At 37.1% G+C, this 22251-nt stretch overlaps 2 protein-coding genes across 4 annotated transcripts in view; one reads left to right on the top strand and one right to left on the bottom strand.

Moving 5' to 3' along the window:
- Positions 1-22251, top strand: part of LOC122529085 — a 295075-nt gene that overhangs the window by 184705 nt on the left and 88119 nt on the right. The window lies entirely within an intron of this gene.
- The window catches only part of LOC122529082 (doublesex- and mab-3-related transcription factor 1), a 94860-nt gene continuing 73533 nt past the window's right edge, over positions 925-22251 (bottom strand). For all 3 annotated transcript variants that reach the window (XM_043654866.1, XM_043654868.1, XM_043654869.1), the window contains one exon: positions 925-9713. The gene's annotated coding sequence lies outside the window, so the exon portion shown is untranslated. The remainder of the gene's footprint in view (positions 9714-22251) is intronic.

A 22251-nucleotide genomic window follows, 5' to 3' on the forward strand; every position in this document is an offset into this window, starting at 1 on the left:
AATGTTGCTCGTCGGCTTTTTCTTTCGGGTTTCACGCTAGAATCGTGAACACGTTTCATGATTCATGCAACTTTATTCTCCTTATACTTGTTCGTCCTCCTTAGCTGAGACATCATGTCGAATACCGTTTAGAATCATCCGGGAAAGCTGGAGTTTTATCTTTGCTCTCTCTCTCTCTCTCTTTCAATCTTCTTTTCTTAATGATTGTTCTGTCGTTTTCCGGTTTCTTCGTCCGATGTAAGTTCTACAATTTAATGTCGCGTGTAATTTGAAAGTTACACGCCCGTGTATTCACATTTGATTCACAAGATTTGATTCTATATAATAATTATATCAATGTGTATACACAATTAATTAATAATTCTTTTCTCTTATAAATAAACGAAATTCTAATGGTAGAGGGTCGTAGAATTGTTTGGTTTAACAGTTTTGTCGAAATATTATGTAACATAAAATTTCGTTCTATACTTCTTATAATAAATATTATCGTAATATCATTGTAATTCTGTTTGATGTTCATGGATGTGCTTAGTGCATATAATTCTTCTTTTTTTTTTTTTTTTTTTGAATCTTGAAAACAGTTTATAACTTTTAGCTCTTATCTGGACTAATAAAATTTTAATAATTAAAGAAATGATATTTCGTTACATTTTGTTAAAATAAACTCTCCTTGCAATCGTGTGAAACCATTATCTTTTTGTCTCTCCACAATAAATAACGAAATTGCTGTTAATAGAAGGCAATTATTATCACATTAACTACATTGACGGTATACATCATTAACCCTTTCGCTACAGGAATAATTGTATAGCTGTTCGAGAGGTGCATGCTTGAACATGAACTCTTCGTATACACACGCGACGAAACATTGGCGAACCATCGGCTAAAGTTTATTTAATTTATTTTAAAAAAAAAAAGGATACGTGACTTTCCTCGTAAAATTTTATTTATAATTACATGCTACTTACAAAGATAACCATTTGCAGTCGGCGTATTAAAAATAAGTGTTACAAATCATGAAACATGGCGAATCCTATCGATTAACTACGATCGTGAACATAGTAACGAACGCATAGCGACGAATGATTATAGTCATCGATAGTAACGAAAGGGTTGCAAACCAACACGATTTTTTTTCCTTCGACGTATGAAATATTAAACACTGGTAAAGTATCGAAATACTATAAGAATATATAGATTGTAACTCTCGAAATCTGTGAGATATCGCAGCAGAACATTTTCCCCCTCAAACGACAGTAAATTATTGTTAACGTATTATCGCAATGCAGTATTGGTAAATAGCACATAAACAATTCATATTAGCGTAATACTACGATATAATGCTACACGTTAAATCGAATTGAATTAATCGTTAATTGGATTAATACCGCCTCGATATTCTTACAATAATGCAGTATTAATCAACGATAGTCTTCCTAATATGTGATTGTAGTACCATTCATCGTGCATATCGATGTAAAAAATAAAGAACGTGTCGCCTCAAAAAAATGAGTTTTACATTATCCCCTTGTTTATCTGTTTATAAAAGAAAAGGAAAGTAATTATTGTGAAACATTGTCTTAACAAGCAATGTTAAGAATATAAATTTTTATAAACAGAAATAATATTTATATTACGATCAATTTATGTACATAAATACTTTGTGCAAATTACCAATACTTCTCCTAAAAAATTTAGATTTACAATTATATCGAAATTTCTATAATGACTACATTTAAACGCAAAGATCAGTCTGTCTGTTCATTTATATAAAACGAAAGAAAGGGATAATATATTTCAAATGACTATCCTTGAAGTTTCAATGTCCAGAGATTGATGTTTGTAGTCGATGTTTCCAAGTATACTTCAGACAGAGATATCGACACTAACACAATACCAATATCTAATTCCATGTTTTTCAAAATTATTGAATCTTGCATCTTTGTCGAACTTAAGTTCAAGGCAAATTTCAAATTTAAAAATATCGAAGAATTCGATCTGAAAGTATAATATGGAAATATCAGGTGTTCAGAAAGGAGTTCTTTTTATTTTTAATTTCGTTATTTTGAATTAGAATTTTCCTAGTCAGTTTCCAAGACTCAAGTTATTGGCTTCGTAACTTTTCTGATAAATACTTTGAGTCGATATTTCGACTTCTCATAATGAAATTCTAAAATTATGAAATTATAAAAATTAAGTTTTATACTGGAGTATGTTTCTACCCAAAAGTAATACATTTTATCATGATTTTTTATCCTTACGAAAATGCTTCGTAGGTTTAGATTCCAGCTAAAAAAAATTTAGAGCATGTTAAAATTTCAATATTCGTAATATTCATAATATTATTTTTTTATACTGCTGAAATTTTAATCAATCCTCTGTTAAAACTGTTATCATTGAAGATCATAAAAATTTTAGGAACAAATTCTGAAATGTTTTATTGAATTGAATACTATTACTAATTTCTGTTCAGAAGAAAATGTAATTCAAAATAAAATTAAATATCGCATCAATAACTCAACTTAAATTTCTATAATCATCTATATCCCCAGTAATACTACTTGAGGATTAATTATAATATTCTTGTTCCGCAGAAGAATGTACGAAGTTGTGTTATCCAAAAAGTGAAGAATGCTCTAAAATTTTTGAACAGGAACGTAGAAGTATAGTACTAAGATCATTTCCATCGCAATTTATTAAAAACTGAAAATAGAAGAAATATAGGATTACAAATAGAATTAAGTTTGTCCAAAGTGTAGGAATTAGAGCGTATCCAAATTTGGATGAACCTTGCGAAATAAAGTTCGTCTCGGATGCACTCGCTGTGTTTCGAGCGGAAAATTTGTGCGGCCATTACAATTTGGACTCGCGTTCCAAGAGAGAAAATAGTCCAGACTAGCGCGCACAGCGACAGGGCGCATGATTTATGACGACTATTAAATAGAACCAACATTTGTTTTGTTAACGACCCTCGGTCAATTAGGAATTAAATATGGTTCGGATATCTGAGAGCTTGTTCATTATTTCCCTTTTTCAACGAACAATATTTCAGCGATAAATTATTCTTACCATCTCTGATTTCAATTGTAAGCAAAATGTGAGTACATTATAGAGGATTTTTCGTTACACCGAAGCATTGGAAATCTGATTGAAATTGAGATGATTTATGGCATAAGGAAAATGATTCGTGAATCCCTTGAAAAAATGAACGAACAATTTAGAACGAATGAATGACGATGATGTTTGGAAATTAGTTCTTTTAGTATATGATACATTTAGATACTCATTATTTATACCATAGAAATTGAATTATAATAGAATATAAAGATATAGCCATTTCAGTGAAAGGACTGAAAATCCTATCGATAACAGGAATTATAAAAATAACGTAAACACACACACACACACACATACACACACGCACACAAAAAAAAGGAAAAGATATGTATAAAGGGACCTTGGTCACTTTAATTAAATATCCTATTTACAAAAAAAAAAAGAAAAAGCTGAAACAACCCACCTTATTTAACTTGAGAGAAAATTAAACGAAAGCACACTTTACATATTAAAAAAAGAAAAAAGCAGTGGATGTATGAGTTTCTCTTATCCTGCATAACGAGGTCAAGTGTACTCCTTAACAAACTAAATATTCCTGAAAAGAAATTTCTTTACACTTTCATATTCCTTATTTTTCTTTTTTTTTTTTTTCAAAAGGATAATATAATATTAAATACTATCCTATATAGTATATTAAATAAAATTCCTTTGCAACGTATTTCTTTTTCTCTGTCAAATTTCCATTTTACCTTCGTAATTCAGTCTGCAGCTACCACGTTTTAATACACGCGATTATTGCCCGGACGCTGTCCCGTGTCACACAACGTGACAAATTCTTTTTCGTCGGCAATTCGCGAGAACTTCCTAGCGGAAACGCAAAGCGCATTTCCGGTTCCATCATCGAGCGCGCTCCGACGAATTTCATTCACCGTGCAATTTCCACACGATCCGTGTATCCAACGATCGAAGCGACCGGGAAGTTCACACGCAAATCGTTGGCAAACGTCACGAAACATCTTTCATCAGTACCCGACATCCGCGCGCCGAAGCCAAAAGTTTTCCATTGAAATTAAAGGTTTTACGCAACGAACTGTCGGAAGTACGAAATTACAAGGCATTAAACCGTCTTCTCTTCGTCTCGATCGTCCCGATCGTTTATGCTAAATATTACTCGGATATGCATGAAACACCTGACATGCTATTAGATACAAGAAGCTTTGTAAGCGACAAATAGCAGGGTGTGTGGAATTGCAACGTGCGAGGTGCATCAAGTTCTATCCGTGAGTATGCGTTTATTCAGAAATACAGATATATAGATGTATATAAACCGCGGTGTTCATCTACTGAACGCTGACGTGTAAAGTGTTCGGATAGCTCGTCGCCGTGACACAACGTGCCGGGGGTAACTTCTCGCACGAGAATAGGTTAGTAGATTAATAGATTAATGGATTATAGCGTAGACGTAGACGCGTATCTCGTTTTATATTTGTAGTTTCTAGTTTCAAGTATTTTTCGATATTTTGGTCTTTTTTTTTTTTTTTCTTTTCTCCTACTACAGGCAATAATACACATCGAAAGTAATTGGAGAAACGTTCTTTTATCTATACATAGTGGAAACAATATTTTTAATAGTTTTATTAACGCAGAAAGAATATAACGTGAAATCATAACAAATAAATGTACGTAATTATAAATATAATTAAGCGAATCTGGAGGAAATTTAATTCAAGTTATATCGCGGATCTCCTCACTTTGAATAGGACTAATTTCAAGTAATACAAAGTAGTTTGTCCCGGATAAATTACACTTGGCTCTGAATCGATCTAACGAACAACAAATTCTCGATATCAATAACGTAACTCTTCAGTAACAATCGTCGTGGTCAACGAATATCGGATTGTATAATTTAAAGTTCTTGCGCAGAACTGCATTTTCCTCGCAAACTTTGTAGAAATTTACAATTACAACAGCACACGGTAAATATAAAAGCTTAAACTTCACTTTTCAAGCCCTATTATTAAAAACAGAAAATATTACAAATAGAAAATTATTATTATAAACAGAGAACGTTACAATTTACGCGAGGGGAACGTAAATTCATAAAAATAATATTTCCAGCATTGAAATTCGACCGCCTTTGTAAACCCTTGTTTTATTTATCCATTGAACTCAATGCTATTATAATTTACAGATCAAGACAACGTGTAGGTTATCGCGGGAAATTTCAAGTCGAGATCTGTTACGCAAGTCTAAATTTAACCTTTCAAACAGTTCAATTAAGTTAACTGTCCTGTCAAACAAAATTCTTCTTACGTTAAAATGAAATCATCTAGAAGTGCCGCAAGCAAACCAACGTCTTACAAATCGACCACAAAATCCATTGAATAACATCCTGCACGCCAGCGACTTCCACCTATTGATTTCTTTATTGAGAAAAAAAAAAAAAAAGAAAAAAGAAAAAGCAGAAAGTAAAGAGTAAAGAAAAAGGAGAAAAAAAGAAAAGAAGGAAGGAAAATGGCGAAATTAAGATATTCCCTTTCGACACATCGACCACACACGATATTTCAACCGCAGTCGTTGCTCGCCACGATTCATTCGCAAAAGAGAAACAGTCGGATAGATTCGTTCGTTTCACTTCGAGCGTGCGACCGTGCCAATTTCTGCCACGCCAGTCACGTATCGCGCCATTTTTCTTTTAATTCGATGGCGCAATTTCGCCGATGCGAGAGCGCATTTGGAAACGCAAGTTCGCAAAAACGACTTCCACCTACCACGATCAATCTATCTCCTGGCGTCGTTAATGCGTATCGAATGTCCTCATTTTCTGTATCATCGTCCAGTGTTGTTCCTTTTACCCGATATAAAAATACATATTCAATTGCCAACTACCGCCATCAACTTCCGCCTACCCCCTCGACGTTATCAAACGCGATTTATCCACGGACAATTTCTTCGATCGAATTTGTTGCCCACGGGCGTGTTCAATAATGGATTGAAAAAAAAAAAAGAAAACGAAATGTTACAACCAACTTCCGTCTACCTTCTCGATACTAATTAAACAGCGATCTATCGGCGAACGGATCGATCGAATACGGATCGTCTTTTGTCCATGGATGCAATTATATCTCGCAAAAATGGATTGGAAGAAGAAAAAATATATCAACCTTCCTTCTTCCGCCTGGCTTCTTGATAATTATTCAGGCTCAATCTGTCCGTAGACAGTTTCTTCGATCGAATTCTCTCTCTCTCTCTCTCTCTCTCTTTCTACTGGTGCAATTATACATTCCAGGGAGGCGGATCGAGAAAAAAGAAAAAAGAAAAGAAAAGAGAAAAACAAAAAGAAGAGGAACTACTCTGTAGACGCCGGCGTGTAAATGAAACGCACAGGCCGACGTTGCACACTGATACCGGAGTGGTAAGCATCGGTGGCACGCATGCTCGTTTACAGAACCGCAAATTCGTTTAAACGGGGCGAATCATTAAGCTCCGCGCAAGTAAGAACCAATCAGGTTTGGACATCGGATTTTCGCTCGGAACGTGTTCCCCGTGGTACGAATATACACGAAAAAAAACCAAAGCAAAAAAGAAAAAAAAAGAAAAAAAAAGAAAAGAAAGAGAAAAAGGGTGAAGCACGAGAGAAAGAAGAGAAAGATGGAGTAACCAGGCTGTGTGTCCCACGCACAAGAAACTAAGAGGCGGCGCAAGAGGGGAAGAAGGATGCAGAGAATGAAACAGCATATCGAGGAGGCAGGCCTCGGTGTTCTTATTTGAAAATTAATTTACCAAGAGATAGAACGACCAGTTTTTCAGCGGACGATTTTGCTACATCCTTGCGCCCCAGCAACTAAGACGTCCGTCGATTTTTCTCGTTTGTGCGCCCGGTACATCTTTTTTCACCCGTGTCCAACGCGTGTGATAATTGCTTCCCGTAGACCGCTTCGTAGAAAATGTGCCACGAGTTCTATTATTCCGCGTAATGCAACACACCTTGCACGATCGCGCGATTTGACACGCAATCGCACACTCTTCGCGAGAACGAAACAGTGCTCGCGGCACCTGCTTACTCAAAAAGTTCGTACGTTTCTATCGAAACGAGCGAAGTACGAAATCAATTCTCAATGTTACCGCTCAAGATCCTCTGTCGAAACTGATCTTTTGTTTCAGTTTCGACCAAGTGTGCGGTTAGAATTAGAATTCGTCGACGTAGCATTGATCGAATGAAAATTGCGCGGCGAGATCGGTAGATTCGCACGGCAAAAATTCGTACGGATCGCGTGAAGCACGCGAACTCTTACTCCGCGGAACACTTCGTCGAATCCCTCTTTCACATCTCTGTTCTTCAAACAATCGATAGAATTGGTAAAAACTGAAATCGTCCAGTTGCACCCAGTCATGCAATCAATCTCAAATTCAGCGTAATTTAAAGCTGTCAGTGAAATAATTGAATAGTTTGTTCCTTCTATTCCGTTTCCCTTGTCGGAGGATTCGAGATTACTGGAATTGGAACAAAATTATTACCTATCCTCACAAGAGTTGCAATCCAAACTTCCGATTTGCTGGAGCTTAAGCAAACAGGTATGATCGTTACGAATCTTCTAACACGTTCTTGTCGCCATATGTTCTCTTTCGATGGACACCGTAACCCGTATTAGCCTTCCTCGAATACGTGCGAGCTCAATTATCGCGCGAAGCGAGGTTAGCACGATGATCGAAGGAATCTGTTTCGAGATTACGTGCCGTGGCGAACGTTAAATGATACTATCCTTCGCGAATAAAATCGTGTCGTCGTATATATTGTATATATCGAGACAAAGAACAGTGATCGTCGATGCTTGTCATCCGTCGCGAACGGAACGAAAGCACGTTTAATTGGAAAGGAGAGAAACGGCGAGTCGAAGAGGCAAAAGAACGAGAAACTTCAATGTAGCCGGAGGAGAGCTTGGTTGGTCGTAGATTGGCAGGTTTCACAGCACACGACGTTACTTGATCGTCGAAAATGACTGTCGAACGATCTCGTTCACGGACGACTGAGCATCGGCAACCGGTCGGTGACCATCGTCTCTCATAATTGTACGAACGAGCTCCAACGTGCGTTCCTCGTTTCGAGTCTGTACAACGTGTTGTTATTCTGGACCGAGAGAGAGAGAGAGAGAGAGAGAGAGAGAGAGAAAAAGGGGGTGAAATATTCATCGAAAGGAACAAATTGAAAGATAAAAGATAAAAACGGAAAGAGAAAACGGAACACAGGAGGTGAGAAAAGGATCGACGAGTCGAAGGACATGCAAGGACGAAGGACGCCCGAGGTGTTCATTGTCCGTGAACCCTGGCATCCCACGATCCGCTCACAAAACCTTCATGACTTTCTTGCTCTCTCGGTCAACGTGAAAGGAAAAAGGAAAGAAAAGGAAAACAATGACGGAAAGGAACCCGCGGAACACAACACGTATTCTCTTTTTCTCGTTCGTTCTTTTTCTCTCGCTCTATGGATTTTGCTTGCGGTTGGATCCCTTTTGTGTTCGAAACACGAGGCTCGAATCGCAACGCTGTTGTCCGAACAGCGCCAAGGGACCATGGAGCATCGATTGTCTCCGTCGATCGTTCGTGAACGATACGCATCCTCCTTTATCAGTCGGTGTGGCTTTCGTACTTGTTTCTTTCCTTCGGTGTGTCGAAACGGTAAGAAAATTTAATCATTTCGAAGCGATTTACATTATGTTGACGACTTGTGAATTTGTGAAAATTTTGACTTGTGATTTCGTTGCAGCTATCAGAGATACAGACGACTCAGAAACTAATCAACGTGTTACTTGTACCATGTAATCGTTGACAAAACACAGTTCAGTCGTTATTATACGATCGTTATAACATAATTCTCACTATTATAATAACTAAACTGTTCCATCGACTAATAGCTTTTTCAACACACCAAGCAGGAACTTGCGTTTCCACCCCCAACGATAGAGAATAGCTCCTCAAAGACCTAGTATGAAAAAAATTTATCTTCAATACAAGAAACGCTAAAATTATTTTACTTCTGGAATAGAAAAAAAAAATCTTATTTTACATTAGTAAAAAAAAAAAAAACGATGAAAAAGTTCAAAAAACGAAGTAAATATTAATATTAAATATGCCGGCGTGTTGATAACAAAAGCATACTTGCGATACTCGTGATACAAGTTGTCTTTGATGAGAAGTGACTTACGTTGATTGATTTCTGAGCTCTTCGTGTAACAGTGACATTTTCCACAAGCGTTCTATAAGTGTCAAGAGATTTTCGATCGGACGAAGCATTCGGACTTCTATTTTTCTAGATCGACGAATCGAAAGTGTTGCATTCGCCCCTGACATACTTGCCCGCTAAATCGACGTTACGTAAATGCGTCTGATAATTACAACACAGATTATCTCGATTGATCGGTGAATTTTAGTCGTTCGATGATGCAACATCTGAGCGGTCCGACTGATGGGAGAATGCTCATGGAACAGAGAACGTTCTCCGTGCTCGTTGCTTCCCTCCTTAAAAAAGATTCCCTACGCAACACGCTTCTTTTTCTTCTTCTTCTTACTCTTCTTTTCCCTCCTCGCCATAGTCATTTCTCTTTGGGTTCGACCTGTTCTTCCAGACGTTTTACTTCACTGACTGGTTGGTAATCGATCTGAAATCAGAAAAAAAGATTCAACCGGAGTTAGCGATGTGTTACGTTTCAGCGCACCGGTTCGCCCGTGAATCGCCAAAGTGGAGGAACATTCTATGCTCGCCTTCGGTAAGCCATATCTGAATCGATCCTTCTAAGCTGTTGCTAATAGTTGGACGTGCAATATGATGGACGTTTCATCTCAATCAACTTATATTATTATAAATACCACCAACTAAATTAAAAAATTTAAACGCAAATATATATTTGACCTGTTAAAAATTACAACGAGTATTCTAGTTTGGACACGGCAATGAATTCTACCATTTAAATATACCATTGCTTGCATTAACGTTGCAAACAATCTCTATTTGAAACGCGGCATCTGAATCTAATTCAGTAATCGGGAAGGTCAGAAAATAAACATTTCATCGATAATACAAGTATGTATTGTATAAGATTTGATAATTACACACACGCTAATTTTATCGTTGCACATTGGCCTTTAAAAATTAAATCATGATTTGAAATGTTTTTAATTTAAATGCGTCTTGATGAAAATAACAAGAATATTCTTTATTTTATAGAAATATCTTAATATCTATCTTTAATGAACTATTTAATGATTATTCGCGATCAAAAAAATTGTTCGTAGAAACATTAGTAGGGTATCTTTGTATGTTGATACATTCTAAGGAGAAAACTGAAAGATTTGGTTTTCTAATTATTAAAGGTAACTCACTGTTTTTTAATTATTAAATAGTGACAATAAAAATCTAACTGCTTGTGGAAGATTTAACAGAAATAAAACATAGCTAGAGATTGTCCTAGTCAATTAGCATACCATGGTATTATATCGATAACATAAATATTAATATGCAGAGAAATTATTATTAACATAGAATTATATGACATTAAATGAAACATGCAGACTTTCCACTAACGAAAATTCCATAAATTTTATAAACGTCCGAAATATTAATGATCTATCCATTTGATTTGTTTTTATGAATTTGTATTTTAGAACGGATTCAATTATTTCGTGATTACTTTTAATTTTTTCATTCTATAAATTAATACTGACTTAATAATAATAACTTTATTACGATGTTGTAAATAATGAATAATTATCTAACACGTTCGTTCAGTATTGATTAGATAGAAAGGGAGAAGGCAAGGAGTGAAAGTTGATTTCACAGTTAAAGTACATTCTTAAAATAACATTTTAAGTAGATTCGTAAAATAACATTTTATGGAGTTAAGATCATACGCGTACTTGCCAACGTTACAGTAAAAATCTCGTCAAATAATATACGATCAAATAAAATCTTTTTCACTCAAAATCCTTATGCTCCGAAGGAAGAAAAATTTGTTACAGCCATATCATAGTAATTTGATGGTGAATTGCCCGTAACGAGGACGAATGGAAGATAATCAAAGAACAATTAAACAAATCTACATGTAATTGACGCACGAATTCGCAAGTATCATCGGCCAAATACGCGGCCATTAAACGTCGTCTGCAGGATCAGAAAGCAGCGATAATGGCGTCTGCTGACCGAACGAAAGGTAGCAGAACGCGCTCCGTTCCTAAGGACCCCTTAAGCGCGTCCAAAACAGGGTACGAAATGAATTCGAAATTAAGTTTAACGAGCAGCGATGCCGTGGTCTTATCCAGCGGATATTAAATTCACCGGCGAGACATTTCTTATGCGAAAACTTTGCACGGCGAACACAGGGCGGAAACCTACCACGAAACATGACTTTCAAAGAGTCGACTGGTCGACGAGCGCACGGCCGCAACCCACGGACAAGACAGAGACGAAACAAAGAGAGGGAGCAGAAAGAGAGGAGAGGAAGAACGGACCCGACAAGAAGAGGGCAGGGAAGAAAAAGGGAGAAAAGAGTGGAACGCTGAAACGACAACGAAAGGGACGTGGTTCGTCCTGACGAGGAAAGAGGAAGAAAACGAAGGTAAAGAAAGGCGAGGAGAAAGAGAAGATGAACGCCGGCGAAAGAGAAAGAACCGATGGAAGAGAGAGAGAGAGAGAGAGAGAGAGAGAGAGAGAGAGAGAGAAGGAGAAACGAAGGTACCGGGGGAAGGCTATATTATGCTTGCTAAAGCAATGTTACCAACTCGAGAACTGGCGAACTAGCCGACAGTAAAATCCATTTTATGTCTCCCTCGTAAAGCCAGTCAAATGAAACCAGGACTTAGTTTTCATACGTGCACCCGCCACCCACCCATTCACCCACCCGGCCAGAGACCAGACCTGGTTTCCTGTTCCGTTCTACACACCGAGTCCGAGAGGGAGGATCGTGGCTGACTTTTTCGGTAGTCTAGACACGCTGGTTCCTCCTCAACGTGTATGACACATCGCGTCGATTCGACGGTATTGGCCGTCTTTCCGGATGATTTCGTTTCTTTGAGATTTCTCCCATCGAGACCATTTACCGGTGTATACGTGACAAATGTGATGAACAACACGGAGGGGTAACAATGAGATCCAGGCGGCTGGCTGGATCTCAAGAATTAAGAAACTCATTCAGGGTGGCTTTTTTTTGAGAATATTTGTTCTGGTAAATGATACGAAAATTTCAATTACAAGCCTGTGAAAAGCTGCACTTTTACAAAAAAAAAGTTTGGCAAACTGTATGAAACTACTGTTAATTTACTTTTTATTGGAACAATCGCTGCAGAATAGCAGAATTCAGGGTAACCGTGAGACCTAGCGATGGTAAAATAATTTATGAAAGAATATGTATCTAAACGAATCTAATGTTAAATTTTCTCCAAAATGTTTTTAAGATGATTTATCAATTAATATCAGTCTGAAATATATTCTAAAATATTCCACAAAAATTACTAGATAATAACTAGACTATATTATATTATATATAATTACTGCAGATTTTACGCATTTAACGAAATTTAACGTTTCGAAAATCCGCAGAGTGCAATCAAAAACAACATAAAATAATTATAAAATAACAAAAAGAAATCATGCGTTACAATTATCATCAATATTTCTGTCACAAACTATATTAGAACCCCGACAAGGACGCATACATATTCGCGAAAATTCGAGTATACGGCGAACGAATAGGCTAAAAAACGAAAGACAGAGAATCCTAGCGAAACGGAATCTCACTTGGCACTAAAACTTGGCCGCGTCGTAAAACGAGTCTCGTCGACGTATAACGTACGCTTGGGAAAGCATCGCAGCGATAAAGACCACCCTCTATTGGATGGATAGACGGTTTCAAGGATTTTCGTCGACGTTTTTCTTGTCCCACTTTCCTTTTGCCTTTAAAGAGTCGTTTTTAATCGTCGTCCCTGTCCGTCCCGATAATAATCGAACCGTGGCCAAACGCGGCCTTTAAAACCGATCCGTGATCGAGCATAAAAACGCCGAAAATGAATATGCGAAGCGCAAGATACGCGTTAACTACCTTCTTTCGTTGAATGATTCTCAGGATCCTTCTCGGAACTTCCTGACACCAGAAAGAAAACGTGCCGCTTTTTTTGAAGAAGTGGGCTGGCCGCTGTGCCTCGTAAAAATCTCAAAATCTGGTGTATAAGGTGTTTACCCCTTATTTAACTCGTTCCCCGCGTATGTGTTTCGGCGTTATGATTGGCACAGCGATTAGCGGTTATGCAGGTTATATTTTCATCGTAAGTCATATGCATATATTATTCATTTCGAACGTTGTTTGAAACTACGACATTGTAGTTTATAACTTGTAATTTAAGTGATGATTGCTACTTACGATGCATCTCGTTCTGATAGGAGAATTTTAAAATAATATTTAACGGATAGTGAAATTTATAATTAACAGTCGATAGGGAAACTTGCGAGGAAAGCAATGGTAATAAAAAAATAAAAATGAACAAAATTTGAATTTCTTTAAAATATCATCGATTATATAATGGAGAAAATCGTTCTTTCCCTTTTTCAACGAATCCTCGACGTTCGACTTCTTCGCGAGCATCAATCGACACAAGCATTTGCACACATATTGCCCTCTTTCTATGTACACCGGCGAAGAAGCACGACACACAATCTCGTTAGTATTAAATACTGTGTCGTTCTTTTTAAACAACGCCTTTAACGACACGTCGTTAAAGGAAAATAAATTATATAGCTCTTTCTTCGCAGAACGCGTGCCTTAATAAAACTGCTTCAGAAAACATGAAGAGTAAAAAAAAAGAAGGGGCGGAACGGGCAAGAAAGGAAAGGGGGAAAACAAGAGGAAAGAGCAAAGAAGGGATGAAAGAAAAAGTGAGACTAAAAGTCTTGAAAGAAAATCGATTATAGTATCTCCAGTGTGTTTCATCGCTGTGTAGAGAAGAGAAAAGGGGGTGAAAACGAAACAGAAGGAGGGTTTCGCGTATCTCGTTGCACTGGAAAGTCATAAAAACGAATCGTAAAGCCACGGGACAAGTCTGTGGGTTAAAAACGAGACCGCGTGTTGAACGTACGTGGTGTGCAAAATTAATTCGGCGTCCTTTTTAAATGAAACTCGAATTTCAATTATAGATTATTTAAACAGCTTCTATAACTTCAAAGCCAGAATAGAATAAACGTGGGCTACTTTTATGTTCAAACAGCGAACGAATGCGTAAATCTTGTGTCATTAATTATAAATATAACTTATGAATGATATGAATATCAATCAGATAATTTTTGGTTTCGTCCAAAATTGACAGGGTGGTCAAAAGTTTCGATAGGTTATAGGTCTATAGTATATAGTATATAGCATACAATATATAGTATATAGGTCTATAGACTTGTCAAATATTTTTATGAGCCAATGTACGCACGTATGTATAAATAACATTTCACCATTCGTGTGAAACGATTTTAGAAAATTAGAAACAAGCGCTTTCGTTTGCTTCCTTTGACAAGACTTACAGATCAATTTTGTGAATCACCGTATCGCCAAAGTTCCACAATCATCCGAAGGGAATACGTCCCTGAAGAAGTAAGAACGTTCGCCCTCGAAGTGTTAAATAATTGAATAGCTCTCATTTTCCTAACGTGTCGTTGGATTAATCGGCATAACGATTGCGAAAAAAAAAGACCTCTCAATTACACACCGTGTAGGGGAAAGCTGCGAGCAGTTAGACACGTCAGACAAGCGAATAATCTTGGTATCGATTTAAAGAAAGAAAAAGGTGGATTCAGCTTCTTATGGGGTTTTAACATCGGAGCCGGCTCGTAATTACAAAGTCGTAAAAGCTCGATCGACGTCCGCGGGTTAAGATGAAACAGCTAAAGCCACAAGAAACACCGAATGATGATAAAAGAAAGACGGAATTACACAGCGGAGGGACAGAGCGACCGAGACAGCTACAGTTATATACATCGCTATTTCTCTCCTCACGTTCCGTTCGTTTGAAAAGTGGCCCTCCCTCGTGATTGGCCATGAGGTGTCTCATAAAAGTATAAATTATAACTATACTCCCCCCTCAATCTCCTCACCCACCTCCGACGTCTTGTCGATTAATTCCTCTTTCGTCGTATTTTGAGATTTCAGTAGAAATCTGAACGAATGAAAAAATTAGAATGTTTCTCCAGTGGACAAGTCCGAGGTATAAGTCAGAATTTAAATACATTTAAACAAATGGAAAGGCTCGCGAGCAAATGATGATACGAGGACAATTCGATGATTTTCCGATAAAGATTTTCATTCAACAAAATGATCTAGGTAAATTTCAGTGCGAAGAGAGACGGTTCGAAAAGATAAAAAGGAGCTTTAACGAGAAGAAGACACGTTTAAGAGCACACGGCTAAGAAACGGGCTACAGTGGTTGCGGAGCCGGTGGATCGAGGTTTATCGTCTGCAGGTAAATGCTTCGTGAATTCTCACTTCTACCCCGTTCACATCGCCCATAAGGGGGCACGAAGACCATAAAATCACTACGAATGCTTCAAATAGTATGTCTCCTGGCGTACAAGCTCGTAACATCGGTTACTCCACCCACAAATTGATCACTTTTCCGTCGCGTTCCTCGTTTGCTTTTTGCAATAAATCAGCGAATATTTTTGCAATAAATGCACAAATATTTATGCATTTAGAGAAAATTTAATGACGCAGAAAAATTGTATAAAATATTCAATTAATTATATGCTATACTATATAAATATATAGATATAGAAACTATATTTATAGAAACTATATAATTATAATATTAGATATAAGATAAGATATTTATAGAAAGTATAATTATAATATTAGATATAAGATAAGATATTTATAGAAACTATATAATTATGATATTAGACATAAGATAAGATATGTATAAAAACTATATAATTATAATATAATTGTACATGTACGAAGGGAAATACTTTTTTTGAAAAATAGTACTTTGTACAAATATGTAATCATTGAAATGAAAAGAGAGGCTTCTTTCTGAAATACAGCAGATTTTTAGAGTTTAATATCTATGTTATTCAAAATAGACGTACTAATGTCTTCTTGCTTGAAAAAAGAAGAAAAAAGAAATGTTTCTTTCTCTGCAATTTATTTTTACACGCAGAATCACCCTCTCGGTGGCCGATTGCACCGCAGTCACAGGGATACTCTGTACATTAATTAAACGCGTCGAATCAACACAATGGTGATCTCTGACAACCGATAATCAAAACAAATACTTGCTGCGAGAAGTGGCCAAGAGGCGCGTTCAATTTTCCACGTGGTCTCTTTTGAAATCCCGAACGACGAAGTAAGGAGATAGCCTCGAGGAAGCGATCAACCACTGGCTCTGCTCGAATTCCCTTCGGTTCTATCTTCGCACGGCGCGGACACGAATCTGCACGCAAATCGTGCATTCCTCTCGCTCTCTCGCAATCGATCCCCCCCCCCCCCCCCCCCCCCCCCGACGCCTCAGAGACCAACCAACCAAAAACCGAGCACGAGAGAGGAGCGCGGTCTCACCTTTTTTTCGTCTCTCGAAACGATGAAAATCGGCAACGATCGCTCGATCGCGGGTGACCATTTCGTTTTCATTCGGTCATGGAACTCGATTATCGTCCGTGAGAGAGGATCATCCGGTAGGGGAGGGTGTGTGTGTATGTGTGTGTGTGTGTTATTTTCATTAACGAGATACGCGTATCTTGGGTGGACCACGCTGGATGTGACTTGGTTCGCTGGCCAAAGGTAGGCGAGCTCGACAGACGTCGTATTTCATAGAAGCCCGGCTGTATTTTCGCGCGTATGACTTTAACTGTCGATGCGGACTTCGCTTGTATTTCTTCTCAAGTTTTACTGACGCTAGGTCGGACCGCTCCGAGCCGTAAACGTCAGTCGTCGGTAAAGCCCCGTACGGCTGCTTGTCAGGTTCCTTCTTTAACCTTCTTCCTCGGCTGCTTACATCGTCCTCCCTCTCGCCCTCTCGTGCCGAAGTCGCGCCACCGTGTTCAGCACATCGCTGTCTGCCGCTTCGAGATCCCGAGAAATCGTCCGGTTTTCGAACGGCTCCTTTCCTCCTTTTTTTTTTCTTTTCTTTCTTTTTTTTTTTTTTTTTTTTTTCACGCCCATCCTCGGCCTCGTCCGTGGGGGCTGATTCCGTGGCGTTACATCCCGCGATTCAGTTCGCATCTGCCAGTTTATTTAACCATGCAACGTGTCGACGAATCACGTAGCCATCGAATCAACCTTGGCTGTAAATGCGGCGGGCGCAACGCGGGGCTCTTGGAGCTGAGAACGAGTCGACAGGTTCTTTGTTTCGAGCGGGATACAAACTGGAGCTGCGGTGGCCGAGTCTCGTCGATTTTTTTCGGACGAAAGGGAACTGGAACTAATCGCGATTAAAATGCGAAACTTTTATCAGGGAAACTGAAGTACGAGGAGTAGGAAAAAGTTTACAGCAGAATAGAGAACACGAAAAAGATCCCCATAAATCGATAATTGTAATATTAACGAGCAAATAGATCTGTGAATTTGTGCGGTTGAAATGAAGAGATGACGAGTTGCATCTACTGTAAAATTAAATTAAATGATGAACAACTCAATCGATGAATAAATTTATTAATTTTATTTATTGTTGATTTTGTTCTAATATGAAAAAAATTGTCAAAGAAATATTATTAATATATCAATCAATACAAAATCATAAATTTATGTTACAATTAAGGATCATGAAAGAATTTTCTTGATGTAACGCAACGATATTCGGGTAGTATCGTAAAGAGAGGATGAAGACAGTTTCCTAGGCTCATACAAATGGCATAGAAGTAAATCGTTCAACTTTAGGATCGATAAAATAAATCATTTCTAAACATACCGAAGTGTAGCGTCGTAAACACCATTGCTATTTTAAAGTCGAGAAACATTGCCGGCTACCCTGGAATTTAGTGTTTTATAACATGTTGCAGCGATTCCATGAAACGAAAATCAACGACACGATAAAATTTGAAATTGATATAGAAAAAATTCCTTTAATTTAATGTAATAACAGTATTACATTCTGAAATCAGCATTTCATTACTTTCGCCATTTTCATAAAATTCCAATCGCCAATCCTATAAGAGAACATTATTTCGGAATATTTACAACTTCCAACTAAAATAATTATAAACTAACGAGCTATTACCTCGCTTTGCACCATCATTCAATTTCATGCTATTTCTCCACAATTCCAATCGTTGATCCTCCACCACATTTCCAACTAAACGTCACCTTTATTCAGTTAGCTTCGAAATCGCTTGCGAAAGGTTTCACAGAAATTCACTTTTCTACCGAAAATTCGAGAGCCGGGTCGGGGAGGAGGTGGGTGGACTTCCGAAATCGAAACAACGTAAACCAACGTTTTAGGGCTGATCAGAAGACGCTGGGTACTCGTAACGTCTCGGGGCTTCATTAAGAATGCAATATAACGTAGTTTTTTGCGCCGAGTAAACGAAAGGAGTTGAGGATACACGCGAGAGAACGGTCGGTCGCTTTTAAAAAAGTTACGACAGGGTTTTATGGGGGTTTAATTGTAGCCCGCGACTGTGGTTAGAAAGTAGTAAAACTCCTTTTGCCAGCCAGAGTCTGAGGGTCTGTTACGCTGCTTAACGTTGCCTGCTTCTTGGCACGGCGTACGTAGAAGACACGACGATGATGAGGATGAAGAAGAACCGGCGTCGGCTCACGCACTTAGCTCTGCTGTTAATTATTGCTTTGTCTTGGGAATTGCGCCTTCATTCGTAGAGAATAGGGCCGACGATCGCCGTCAAGGTCTCACAATGTTCACCTCTCTCGTTCCTTCCTTGATATCCACCACCCTCCTCTCTCCCCTTTCTTCCACGATCATCAACGCTAATTACTTTCAGCGCGTTGAATACCATTTTCAGATTTGCCTTTTATTACCAGACCACCGTCATTCGCCCTTTCGCTGAATTTGTTGGTCGATTTAGATAAGCTTGCCTTTGATTCGAGGTGGCTAGAGTTCCTCTCGGAATGTGGAGTGGTTAACTCTGGAGGAAGGAATATTTTAATTAAACTGCGGATTTTTATGCGTTTTTAGTGCATATAATACGAAGCAATATATAGTGTTTCTCGTGGCCTATATATAAAAAAGATCTTTTTCGAAGATCAATACTATATAACTATCAAAAATTATATGACAATACACTAATAATTAATCAAAGATAGCTTTTAACATTTTACAGTTCTAAATTAAACTCATTCTACTTTCTTTATTATGTATATAAAATAAATCTTTTGTATCAAAGTTTAATTACATGTAAATTAATTTAAAATATAATTTATAATATATAACACATAATAATAATATATAATGTGTAACACATCAACGTAGACATACATAAAAATATCGTATCGTTATGTGTTATTGTGTGAAACTCTGGCCAAATTATAAATTTAACTTGTCAGCATGAATCAGTCGCCAAAGAATGTTGAACGCCAACCATGGGATTAAAGTGTGAACACTTTGCAAGCTGAAAGGTCAAATTTCCCATAAACGCAGAAATATCCGCAATGCGGCCATTTCGCAAGAAACACAGGAAAATCTCAAACAGTCCGAATTCCATCTGTACAATTTTCAAGAGCCACAATTCTTCTTGCCAGCTGTCAATCTTCAACGAGTATTCGCAATATAATGTCCAACCATCTCGCATTTTTCCGATCGAAAGTACACGGCACAACCGAATGAGGGAATTTAACGCGCGGTCGTATATCAGATTAAAAATCGATTAGCCATCGTAATGAATATTTTTGTAACATGGAGCGTATTTGTCAGCGATCGCAGGCATAAATCTACGGGTTTTTACGATTTGCAGACGAAAGAAGAATTTTCGTCTGCAGCCACGGCGGCATAATCTTGTAACATGCTACGCAAAACCATCAGGTCTTTATTGTCGCGTACACATACCGGGTAAAATATGTAAGTCGTTACAACGACCGCAGCATAATAAAGCAGGATATTTTCTACACGTCAAAGCTGTAAATGTTGTACGTGCTTGTTTAAATTAGAGTTTAACAAAGAATTTATGTGGCCAATAAAGTTCCCCTTCGTCGAAATCAATATTGTCGTTCTGTTTTCAGTTACCATTCATCTGTTCCGATTCTTATGAAAAATTGACAGGTTGAAAGAACAGTGTCGAGAATCGTCGGTCTATTGAGCAATTTTTCAAAATTGTCCAATCTCTTCGCGATGTTGTTATTAATAATTATTGTTAAATTAAACGACAACGGATAGAATACACTTGACTTTTATAATCTTTCAACCCTTCTACACTAATTGATATAGTTTCTATAGTAATCAATTTAGTAATTCAACTGATAAAATAATTGATTTAAACGTTAATCGAGCCGCTAAAACAAATAATTTAATCTTCAAATGGCAATCACAGATCAACTGAATAAAAATTTCATCGTCAGTCGCTATTAACGGGAAAACATTTCGATCGAAACCACCGATTATTCATTGATTAAATGTATCACTGTGGCCTTCATTTCTCATAAAATATTCTCCATATCTCTTCATAATTCTTTATTAATTTATCTTAAATTTTCCAACAAAAATTTGAAGCTAATTGAAAAAAAAAAAAAAATAAATTCTTAGGTACTTATGTTAGAAACTGACTAACAATATTTTATTATTTCACTTCTTTTTAATTTTAAAATTTTAACAACATTCGGTACACTATATTATTACAATATATATCCTTTACATCAATGTATATCCTTCTACTTATTCACTTATAAGAAATTGTTACCATCAAATAGTATGACTCTCAATATCAAACAACTTTAATTGAATACATTTTTTTTTCTCTACTCTCGACAACGACCGAGGAATTTAAATATTTACGTGTCTCGCCCCCATGTACATGTGATAACACAGTGTATAGATCTACTTTTCACAGTGTATAGATCAGACTGATAGAAATAAAAGAGACTCATGGTTCAAGATATTCGATCGAACTGTAAAGATATCGCGACAGGGAGGGTTTACTTCTGCTTTCTGCAGCTGACGGCGTCAATGTTATCGGACAGGTCTTGAATTTAACGACGGTCGTAAACGCGGTTTGCTTTATAATTCGCGGTATTTTTTTTTTCCTCTCATTTCCTCGTGCCTCACTTCCTCTGTCTGTCCTCTTTTATTCTTTTCTTTCCATCCATCATCGCCAAGTCGTAAGCGATGACGCACGTATCCTTGGTAAATCCTGACTTATTTTACTCCGAAAACTGCAATAAACTAACAGAGTTTACGCGACAAACACACAGCAGAAACGTAGAAATCATCTCGCAAATCACGGAACGAGTAGCAATGATCTTAGCTAAAGTCCGCGGATTTCTTCCGCGAAGTCGTAAATGCCTCGAACCAGTGTGTCGCAAAAAATTGAGGAGTTCTTCTAAGTGCCAAATAGTGTAAAAATAATGTAAGGTGCCAAATATCAAAATTTTCAGTAAGAAGAAGAAAGTTAACCAAGTTTGAACAATTTAAAAGCTTGATTTTATGGAATAGGAATTCAAATGCATCAAAAGATTATTTATTATTAAGAAAAATTCCATCTGTAGAAAATACTTTATGTTTTATTACTACCTCTCTTATGGTAGAGAACTTCGATGTGTTGATATAAATATCGTAACTGCTAGTCAAGTTTATTTCTAGATTATTTAATTTCGTAAAAAAACCAAAAATGTTTCTTTTTATTATGTTTTTTAACAATATATTTACATTTGTACTTACAGTATTTTCTCCAATTATCTCTCTGTTTGATATTATTCTTTGCCTGTTATTAACATTTTATTATAAAAATTTCTTAAAAGTTTTCGTTCTAATATTTTTGCAAAAGATTGCATATTTATAACAATTTATTCTGTATCATTTGTAAAAAGTTAATAGGTTAAACAAACGAAACAAACTGCCTCGTAACTAACATTTCCATGGAGGAACAAACAAAAGTTTGCTCTGAATTCGATATTATCGACGGATATATGAAAAAAAACCTACTTTTATTTTTTAATTGCGTCTTTATATCTCCGCATTTTTTACATTTATCGACCCTATTTTGTTCTGATCCCCGTTTGAAACAAAGCA

Source organism: Frieseomelitta varia, unplaced genomic scaffold (genome assembly GCF_011392965.1).
Source record: "Frieseomelitta varia isolate USP_RPSP 00005682 unplaced genomic scaffold, Fvar_1.2 scaffold_277, whole genome shotgun sequence".
NCBI classification, from domain to species: Eukaryota; Metazoa; Arthropoda; class Insecta; order Hymenoptera; family Apidae; genus Frieseomelitta; species Frieseomelitta varia.